The sequence below is a fragment of the Bos indicus genome, chromosome 2 (assembly GCF_029378745.1).
Source record: "Bos indicus isolate NIAB-ARS_2022 breed Sahiwal x Tharparkar chromosome 2, NIAB-ARS_B.indTharparkar_mat_pri_1.0, whole genome shotgun sequence".
NCBI classification, from domain to species: Eukaryota; Metazoa; Chordata; class Mammalia; order Artiodactyla; family Bovidae; genus Bos; species Bos indicus.
In genome coordinates, this window is record NC_091761.1 from 48,449,320 (window position 1) to 48,458,791 (window position 9,472).

The 9,472-nt window shown below is 39.3% G+C and overlaps 1 pseudogene; it reads right to left on the bottom strand.

Moving 5' to 3' along the window:
• Positions 1-7,117: 7,117 nt before the first annotated feature.
• LOC109575353 (NADH dehydrogenase (ubiquinone) complex I, assembly factor 6-like) lies at positions 7,118-8,165 on the bottom strand (annotated as a pseudogene).
• Between the last annotated feature and the right edge of the window lie 1,307 nt (positions 8,166-9,472).

A 9,472-nucleotide genomic window follows, 5' to 3' on the forward strand; every position in this document is an offset into this window, starting at 1 on the left:
AGAAAATAGAATTAAAAAAAGAAGAGAAGAGAATGTATTTTCAGCTTCTTGTGTCCATACTTTACACCTAGCAATCTTGAAGAGAACTTTTTTTTTTACCTTCAATTGGTGTTCCAGTATGAGAAGCCAATAACAAAAGCAATAAATCCCATCCTCATTCAGTTCTGAAGTCCTGGTCTCCTCTAGCTTATTAACATGGCTTAGGAAATCCAGTAAAATATGGAAGGTTATTGAAGGTGATGGTGTAGCCAAGACCAGTATATGGTTTAGCAATATTGCATGTGTTTATCATTCAGCATGAATTAATAGTTGTATACATATACTTAATTTGTGTGTTCAAGTATACTTCAATTTCCTCTAGATATACTGATGGCCAATATTAAGAAGGATTTAAAATTATCAAATTCACACATTTTTCTCCATAACACATGGTTAATTATACAGCTGAGGGATCAAAGTCCTATGCTGTGAAAGTATGTTTGCTTTTTACACCAGGGATCCAAGTTCAGCAGCACTTGAGGAATTCAAACAGAAACTGTTTACTAGTCAGAGGCCTGCTAAAGGACATAATTAGATAAATGCCTAGGGAATAGAAAGATAAGCAAGGGCACAGTCTCATCAACTTTTGCTAATAGTTCTTTTTCCTTAGTGCCAACTACATGTATTTCCATCTTTCATCTGTAAATTGGTCAGTTTTCGTTGCAAGTCAGAGAATTTACTCTGGCTAGTTTAAAGAAAAAGAGATTTATTAAGGTAGTTCAGGTAGCTCACAAATTTTCTGCAGGAGCCATCAGACCAAGTTTGAATACAATACATTCTTAAACAATAAACTGCTGCAGGATTGTTATTACCAGGAGTACATACTGTGCCACCCTCCACTGACTGCACTTGGTGCCATGTGTCGACTCTTTCTGAAGAATCAGATAATAGCACTCTACATTTGCCAGATCAATTTCTGCACATGTGGCCACTGGTTCACATTGCTACCTTCCATGCTTTACTTCTGGAGTCTTCTATGGGTGTATTTGCTTGGCACAACCTAGGTCTGATGCTTGTACTGTAGCTGCAAGTGAAACTGGAAGGAGTAGTATTTTTACTGTGGCTGGGATAGATTCATAAAATAAGAACCAGCTTAAATACTGAGAATGTTTACAAGATATCAGGCAGCTACAAATGATAAAGTTCTAAAGGCTATGACTAAAGAAACTTAGTGAGGACACATTTATTTCAGGATGAGCTAGAAATTAAAATTAGGTGGCATGTTAACAGGATATGCTGACTAAATGTTGGAGGGTAAGATCTTTTTTGAATCTTGATGTGTAGGATTTGGACAAATTGTAATTTCTAAGTTGCAAACATTCAAAATACCTAGGGATAAACCTAGCATGAAATATGCATAACCTATGAATAAAGTGACAAAATGTGCTGAGAGGCATAAAAGAAGACAAAGAATGGGAAGACATCTTTTCTTGGCTGGAAACAATCACTAATATTAAGAATTCCATAATCTCAAAGTCAATCAAAGTGTGAATGGTGGCTGTTGCTGTTCAGTCACTAAGTCATGTCCAACTCTTTATAACCCCAGGGACTGTAGCACTCCAGGCTTCCCCGTTTTTCACTATCTCCTGGAGTTTGCTCAAATTTATGTCCATTGAGTCAGTGACACTATGTAACCATCTCATTCTGTCACCCCCTTCACCTCCTGCCCTCAATCTTTTCCAGCATCAGGGTCTTTCCCAATGAGTTGGCCCTTCGTATCAGGTGGCCAAAGTATTGGAGCTGCAGCTTCAGCATTAGTCCTTCCAATGAGTATTCAGGATTGATTTTCTTTAGCATTGACTGGTTTGACCTCCTTGTAGTCCAAAGAACTCTCACATCTGTATATGACTACTGGAAAAACTAGCTCTGACTATACAGACCTTTGCTGGCAAAGTGATGTCTCTGCTTTTTAATATGCTGTATAGGTTTGTTATAGCTTTCCTGCCAATGAACAAGTGTCTTTGAATTTCATGGTTGCAGTCATGGTCCAGAGTGATTTTGGAGCCCAGTAAAATAAAATCTGTCATTGTTTCCACTTTTTCCCCTTCTATTTGCCATGAAGTGATGGGACTAGATGCCATGATCTTAAGTTTTTGAATGTTGAATTTCAAACCAGCTTTTTCACTCTCCTCTTTCATCCTTATCAAGAGGCTCTTTAGTTCCTCTTCACTTTCTGCCATTAGAATGATGTCTGCATAGCTGAGGTTGTTGATATTTCTCCTGGCAATCTTGATTCCAGCGTGTGATTCATCTAGTCCAGCATTTCAAATGATGTAATCTACATATACGTTAAATAAGCAGGGTGACAATAAGTTAAATAAGCAGGGTGACAGCCTTTTCATACCGTTCATGGATCACAGCCTTGCCATGGCTAAGGGACTTGGATAACTCAATGAAGCTATGAGCCATGCCATGCAGGGCCACCCAAGATGGATAGGTCATAGTGGAGGGTTCTGACAAAACATGGTCCACTGGAGGAGGGAATGGCAACCCACTCCATATTCTTGCTGGGAGAACCCCATGAACAGTATGTAATGTGTGAATGGTAACCTTAGTTGTAATTTGAAATGGGATTTTTTTTTGAAGGGAACTTGACTAAATGATTCTAAAGATTTCTTACCCAAAAATCATTTTGATCATAGTATATCCAACAATATTCTGAAAAATATAATAGTAAATAAATGTAACAGCTAATAAAATTCTGAAAAAGAAAATTGACGAAGGGTAATTTTCTCTAGTATCAAGGCATTAGTAAGTAAAGCAATGTGATTTTGCTAGGACAGGAACAGAGGAGGAGATAAAATAATAAGTCTAGAAGGAGACTCAAGTTAGTGGAGGAATAAAATATATAATAAAGATGACAATATCAAAAGATGGATTCTTTAATGAATGATGTTAAAAAAACTGGTCATCAGAAATGAAAAAGAACTCACTATATTAACATAAAATCCAAATAAATTAAAGATTTAATGTAAAAGCTAAAGCATTGAATTAAAAGACAAAAACCAAGTTTGGCCAGTATTACACTCTTGTGGTGGAGAAAGCCTTTTACCATCACATACACACACACACACACACTCTCCCTCATATATACTCAAAAAAAAAATTAAAATATTTAAGTATAAAATTTTTTTTAAAAATCGATTACAGCTAAAGAAGCCGTGAAAAGCAACAGGAAAAATAATATAAAACAAATTGGGAAAACTATTTGAAACAAATGTTTGAGAACATATCTGAAAATAAAACCAGGTGACAATACATTCTTGTGTTTATGGAAAACAGTTTTCAATCTTTTCACACACACGCAACATATATGGACTGACAATCTGTGTCTCTTCCATAATTTAATCCATTTATAGAATTGTCACTGGCTGCATGTTTTATAGAAACTAGTGAAGCTATGCTGAAAATTTGTTAGAGCTGGTTAATTCATCTGGCAAATTTTTAAAGTTCAAGGAATATAGTTGTTTTTTAAAAAAGAGTTTGTTGTCTGCTGTATTAAATCAAGTTTTCTATATTGACTATGTTTCCCCTGACCAAAAAATTAAATCTTTAGATACAGTTGCATTTCCATAAAAAGTAATGAAAAATCTGCTAGTATTACGCAGACACTTCTAACTTCTTTTGCTTCACTGGATCTGAGGAAGAGAAGGCAGGATTTTTAAAAGGGGGATTGTGTTCCCTTCAGATTGTTATTCTAAATCTGACTTGATAGCAGAACCCAAAGTACATCACCTCCCAGAGAAAGCTAGCTGCTTGCCAGACTGCTCTGTTACAATTGAACTGTAAATGGCTCTCATCAGCACATTCTGTCAACCTTATATAAACCCCGCTTTATGTAATGTGATTATAGATCCCCTGAACACTGCTCTGTACCTGCAGCTTGCAAACTGATTCTCTTGCTATCTTCTATCAGCTATGATGACCAGGAAAAGCAGCTGGTGTTGCTGGTGTTGAGCACACTGACAGAGATAATAGAGGATATGCCTGCTTCATTTCATTTTTTCTAGAAGTCTGTTACCCCATGTTCAAAAGGCAGTAGGTAACTGAGTCCTTTCTTCCATTTACTCCCAAACTTTACTCCTCGATCCCTGTATCTATCACATTCAGAGATATTTTGGAGCTGGCTTACTTTGACCAAAGGCCATGAGCACTCAATATGAAGAACGAGTGATCCATGTGGTCAACATGCCTGTCTGCACAATGTGATTTATCCAGGAAAACTTCACTCTTCATGGCTCTTTGATGATCTGATCCACTCTTGTCCCTGACAAGGCTGACTTGATGACGTGAAGAGCTCTTGGGAGATTCAGTTCAGATCAACAAACGTTTATTGAGCCTCTGTTGTGTGCAGGCCCTGAGTGAGGCACTGGGGATGCCAAGACATATAATGCAAGATGCCCCTTTTGTGGAGGTGACAGTGGGAAGACAGACAAAAACCTGAGTTTCAGTGTAGTACGATTAGTGATAAGACTGCTGAATGCTGCATATAGGAGAAGATACTTAGTTTAACCTGGAAAGTTAATCCAGAAAAGGTTTCTTGCGCAAATGATGCCTGAGCTGAGTCTTGAAGATTGAAAAGAATTGTATAGGTAGGAAGGGGAATTCATACAAAAAGTACAGCCTGAAAAACATCATAGAGATATGAAACAGCATGGGCACATAGGCAGAGAAACTCCCAGAATTCAGAATTCCTGGAAGGAAAATTTTCAGATGTGGGTGGGAGATGAGGATGAAGAAGGAAGCAGATGTCAAACAGATAGAACTGGATGCTGTATAATAAAGCCCAACAATAAAGCCCGTATTCTATAGGAAGTGTTGAGTCCTTTATTCCTTGCTTTCTCTCACACCCACCCACATTCAATCCTTCAGCAAATCTTCTTGATCAGATATGCCAAATTTGACTACCATCACCATCCTAGTGCAAGCTACCAAGGATCACAGCAATAGGTCCATAGTTATAGTGGGAATAAGTCTTCCATTTCGGCTCCTCTAAGTCTACCCTTTTCACAGAAGCGAGAGTGGTCCTTCTAAAATATAAATCAGATAATGACATTCCCCAGTAAGTGCTCAAACCTCCCATGGCTCCTTCACATCTAGAATAAAATCTACATTCTTACCAAGGCCTGGAAGGCAAGTCTTTACTTGAATTGGCCTGTGCTCTGCTCCCCACTTTGCCTTCAACCTCCTTACATACCAGGTTCCAACCTCATAGGCCACCTTGATGTGCTGGAACATGCAAACATCTCTCTGACTCAGGCTTTTGCACTTGTTAATCACTCTGCCTGGAGTACTTGTGCTTCCTCGCTGTCCATCTGTCTCATGGCTGACACCTTCCCCTCACTCCCTTCTGCTGAGAATTGACCCTCCTGACTACCCTTTCTAAAATATTCCCACCTCCATCACTCTCTCTTTCCTGCTACATATACCACTGTAGAGTTGTCTTCTTATTGCCTGTCTCACCCACAGTAATGTAAGCTTCAAGAAGGCAAAATTGGATCTGTTTTGTTTACTACTGTATTCCCAGTGCAGGAGCATGAATTGATGAATGAATTCAGAACCATTCAAAACTTGGGAGTGAAAGAGTCATTTGTATATTTTAGACAAGCCATGCTGGCTGCAACATGGAGAATGTAGGTAAGTGGGTATATTCAGGGTGGGGGAAGTGGGTAGACAGGAGTTAGAGAGACCAGTCTGGAAGTTCCTGTGTTAGTCCAGGTGAACAGTATGAAGGACTGAAGTAAGGCAGTGGTATTTGTCATGAAGAAAGAGGAGATAGATTTGAGAAGCGTTTTGGAGATGAAAAATGGCCAAACATGATCAAATTACATCTGTGTCTCTCTTCAGATTCTTGGCTATAAAGGGGATGCTAAAGGATGCTGGAACTGGAAGTGGTCCAGAATGAGAGGGAGCAGGATGATGTTGCCTGAGTGCCTTCTGAGACCAGTGCTTTTCCATTTCAGCATTTCCCTGGATTAAAACTGCTAAAGCATTCATGTGTCCCTTGTGTAGCGCAAAAGCATTGTCTTGCTGTAGATCCCCATGACTACAATGAGTTGGATGTATTTTTGGCACCAGCTAGATGTTCAATAATAGTTTTAATGATAGTTTCTACAGCAATTGGGTTTACCCTGGAGGCTGCCCATCTCTCTAATGACTAGGGCCAAGCCAACTTATTTTATAAGATCTGGCAAAATTACAGTGTGAACTGGTAATGCCGTGGGCTGTTATACAAATTATACCAGCTCTGTCTCTGAGGAACTTATCCAAGCCTTTGGAGACTTCAAGAATACTAACTTCAAAGGAAGTACGTGCTATTATAAATACTACAAACCAGGTATCTAGCAAAATGAGAAGCAGACCCACAGTGCCTAACTTGTAGAAGTGTTTGATCTACTTGAAATTTCTGAAAATAAATTTGGGCTGTTGAAATTGACATTTTGTAGAGTGTCACAAATTTTTTTTTTTCAACATGGTTTGGGAAAGTTCTTTTTAGCTTGGGAAAATTTATTATTTTAGCCAAGGAAAGAATTGTGTGGCCTCAAATCTATAAACTTTCTATCCAAGAGAGATTATGAAATTATTTTGGATGATTGAGACAGAGGTCGTTCCAAAGAAAAGGTTTATCACATGGGTGATTTAAAACACTACTAAAATTGCCTTTCTAAGCAATGACCTAGAAATCTGACAATGTGATAATGAATTCTCAAACAAATAAAACAAACAAACACAAAAATCACACTGGAACATTTCACAATTGGCAGGACAAAACTGGCAACAGCTGACTTCTGGAAAAGTGAATTGGATCTTATAGCATTAAAATGAGTTTGCAGACTATAACATGAAGTCAACACTTCTGTGAGAATTTTGGAATGCTCAATTTCCCACAATCTCATCATTTTTCTGCCTGACAATTGTAATTATTCTTCACCAACTTGACAGTCAAACTTGCTTCCTGTAGTGATAATATACCTGCTACCATCCTGACCATATTGGAGAAATAGCTTTTTCTTTGATAGGTTTGTTCATTTTGAAACTAACTTTCTATGTTATTCTAACTACTCTCTTATGTTATTCATTAACTAATTGCCATCCATATCTCTTTTTTTGCTTTTTTTAAATATCTTTTTCTCCACGACTGAATATATAAAGATAATGGAAGTAAACTATTCTTCTGCTGTAAAGATGGGTGGAATAGATCAAAATCCACTTGTCGGATTTTCTTTAAATAGTCCTCCAGAGCAACTGTCTGTGCAAAAGCAGGAAACGCTTTCACAAGAACACTTTCGTGGAAGGACCTAGCATGCTTTAGGTGCAAGTGTGCCTGGCTGGCAGTGTCATACACCACATCTCTCACATTTTCATTTTGGCTCTTTTGTAGAAAATCCTCTTGTGAAACACCACGCGGCATACAAATACCCATGGGAAGGGACAGCTTTCTTCTGCTACCATGACAGGGTGTTGCTCTCAAGCAAGTGACAATGCCTTGCGTTTTTCCAATGTGATTTGTGGCATGATCTGCATGAAGATCCTTTATACCCAATATTTCTAGTGTTAGATAAAGAAGAGAGCTCTGAGTGTTTTTAGCATAATTTCCTAGTTTCTGGATGTTATGATATACTTTGTCATCCAAATTCTTTTCTCTTTCATCAGTGATTTTCACAGGCCATCTTTTAGTCAGATTATGTTTTCTGACAGCCTTCCATAGTTCAGTGGCCACACGCTGATGTGGTGGACTGTCACAATATAAATCATTCACAGTTTTTTTCCCCCCAAAACTGCATTTGCATCAGTCCAATTGTTTTCTCAGAGACAGAGTCCTTAACTAGCCTGAGCCAATTCCACATGGAAGGCTCTCAGTGCAAAAGCAGAGCTTCTGGATTCGGCAGAGGGAAGCAGGGAGCATAAACAGCCTTCATAATCTTGTTTCCGCAGTGGCTCCAAGCAGTAGAGGTCAGTGCCTGAGGTGTCAGGTCTACTGGCCATGGCCACACTGCCTGGAGAGCTGCCAGACACGTGCCCACAAGCCCAGGGGGCGGCCAGCGGCAGGACAGGTTAGGGATGCCAAGCTGTAGCCGTCCCCACGTCAAGCCTAGCATAGAGACCACCAGAACACCCACCGCCATCTGTATTTCTGACAGTAGTTTACAACTTTGGGAAAAAATAAGGAGATACAAGCTTGTCTCCCTGATTATAAAGAAAAGACTATTTCACTTATGTCACATATTAAAGCTAATTAATGACTGAGGCAAGTTACCACATACTACTTCAGAAAACATTGGACATTACTGTATGTTCCAAAACATTATTCCAAAACATCTAGGGTCATGAAGTAATCATGGACTTAATGAACAAGACATTGTAAAGGAATCTAATTCTGTACAGTTTGAGAATATATGGATGGGACACTAAGACTAGGTCATAGGCTTTAAGAAAGAACAATACTAGTTAGAATAATTATAAAGTAAAAGTGCTTGATAGTTATAAAAGTTATTGATTTGAAATCCATTTACTTGATTATTTATTCAATAAGTTTTTACTTCTGAGAAGGTGACATTTGAGTAAGACTTAAAGGAGGTGGTGGAGTGAACTTTGCAGAGATATAACCTGAGGAAACAGTTTTCTAAACAGGAGGAATTGCCAGTGCAAAGCCCTTGAGGAAAGACCCCACCTGGAGTGTTGGAGGAGGGGCAAGGAAGAGCATTCCTGCTGTGGGCGGGAGCAGAGCAATGAGCTAGGGGCAGGGGGATGAGGCAAGGGGGTGGCAGGATGCATACAGGTCAATGTGGGAATTCCAATTTAAGTTTTAAAGATTCAGTCTGTCTGGTATATTGAGAATAGGTTGTAGGGGGCATGGGTGGAATCAAGGAGACTCTTTCAGTTCAGTTTAGTTCGGTCGCTCAGTCGTGTCCAACTCTTTGCGACCCCATGAATTGCAGCACGCCAGGCCTCCCTGTCCATCACCAATCCCGGAGTTCACTCAAACTCATGTCCATCAAGTCGGTGATGCCATCCAGCCATCTCATCCACTATCGTCCCCTTCTCCTCCAGCCCTCAGTCTTTCCCAGCATCAGGGTCTTTTCCAATGAATCAGCTCTTCCCATCAGGTGGCCAAAGTGTTGGAGTTTCAGCTTCAACATCAGTCCTGCCAATGAATATTCAGGACTGATTTCCTTTAAATAGGAGACTCTTTAAGGGGATAATATAGGATGGTGGTTTTGACAGGTGGCAGCAGTGGAAGTGGTGACCAGTGATCAGATTCTGGATGCATTTTAAAAGTATAAATTCTTTACCACTGTTGGGTAGATTGGTGACATGAGAGAAAGATGGAAGTTAAGGACAACTCTTGGAGTTTTAGTGAGCAACTGGAAGGAAAGAGTTGTCCTTTTTGTTAGATTTTTAGGAACGCTGTAAAAGATTACCACAAACTGGA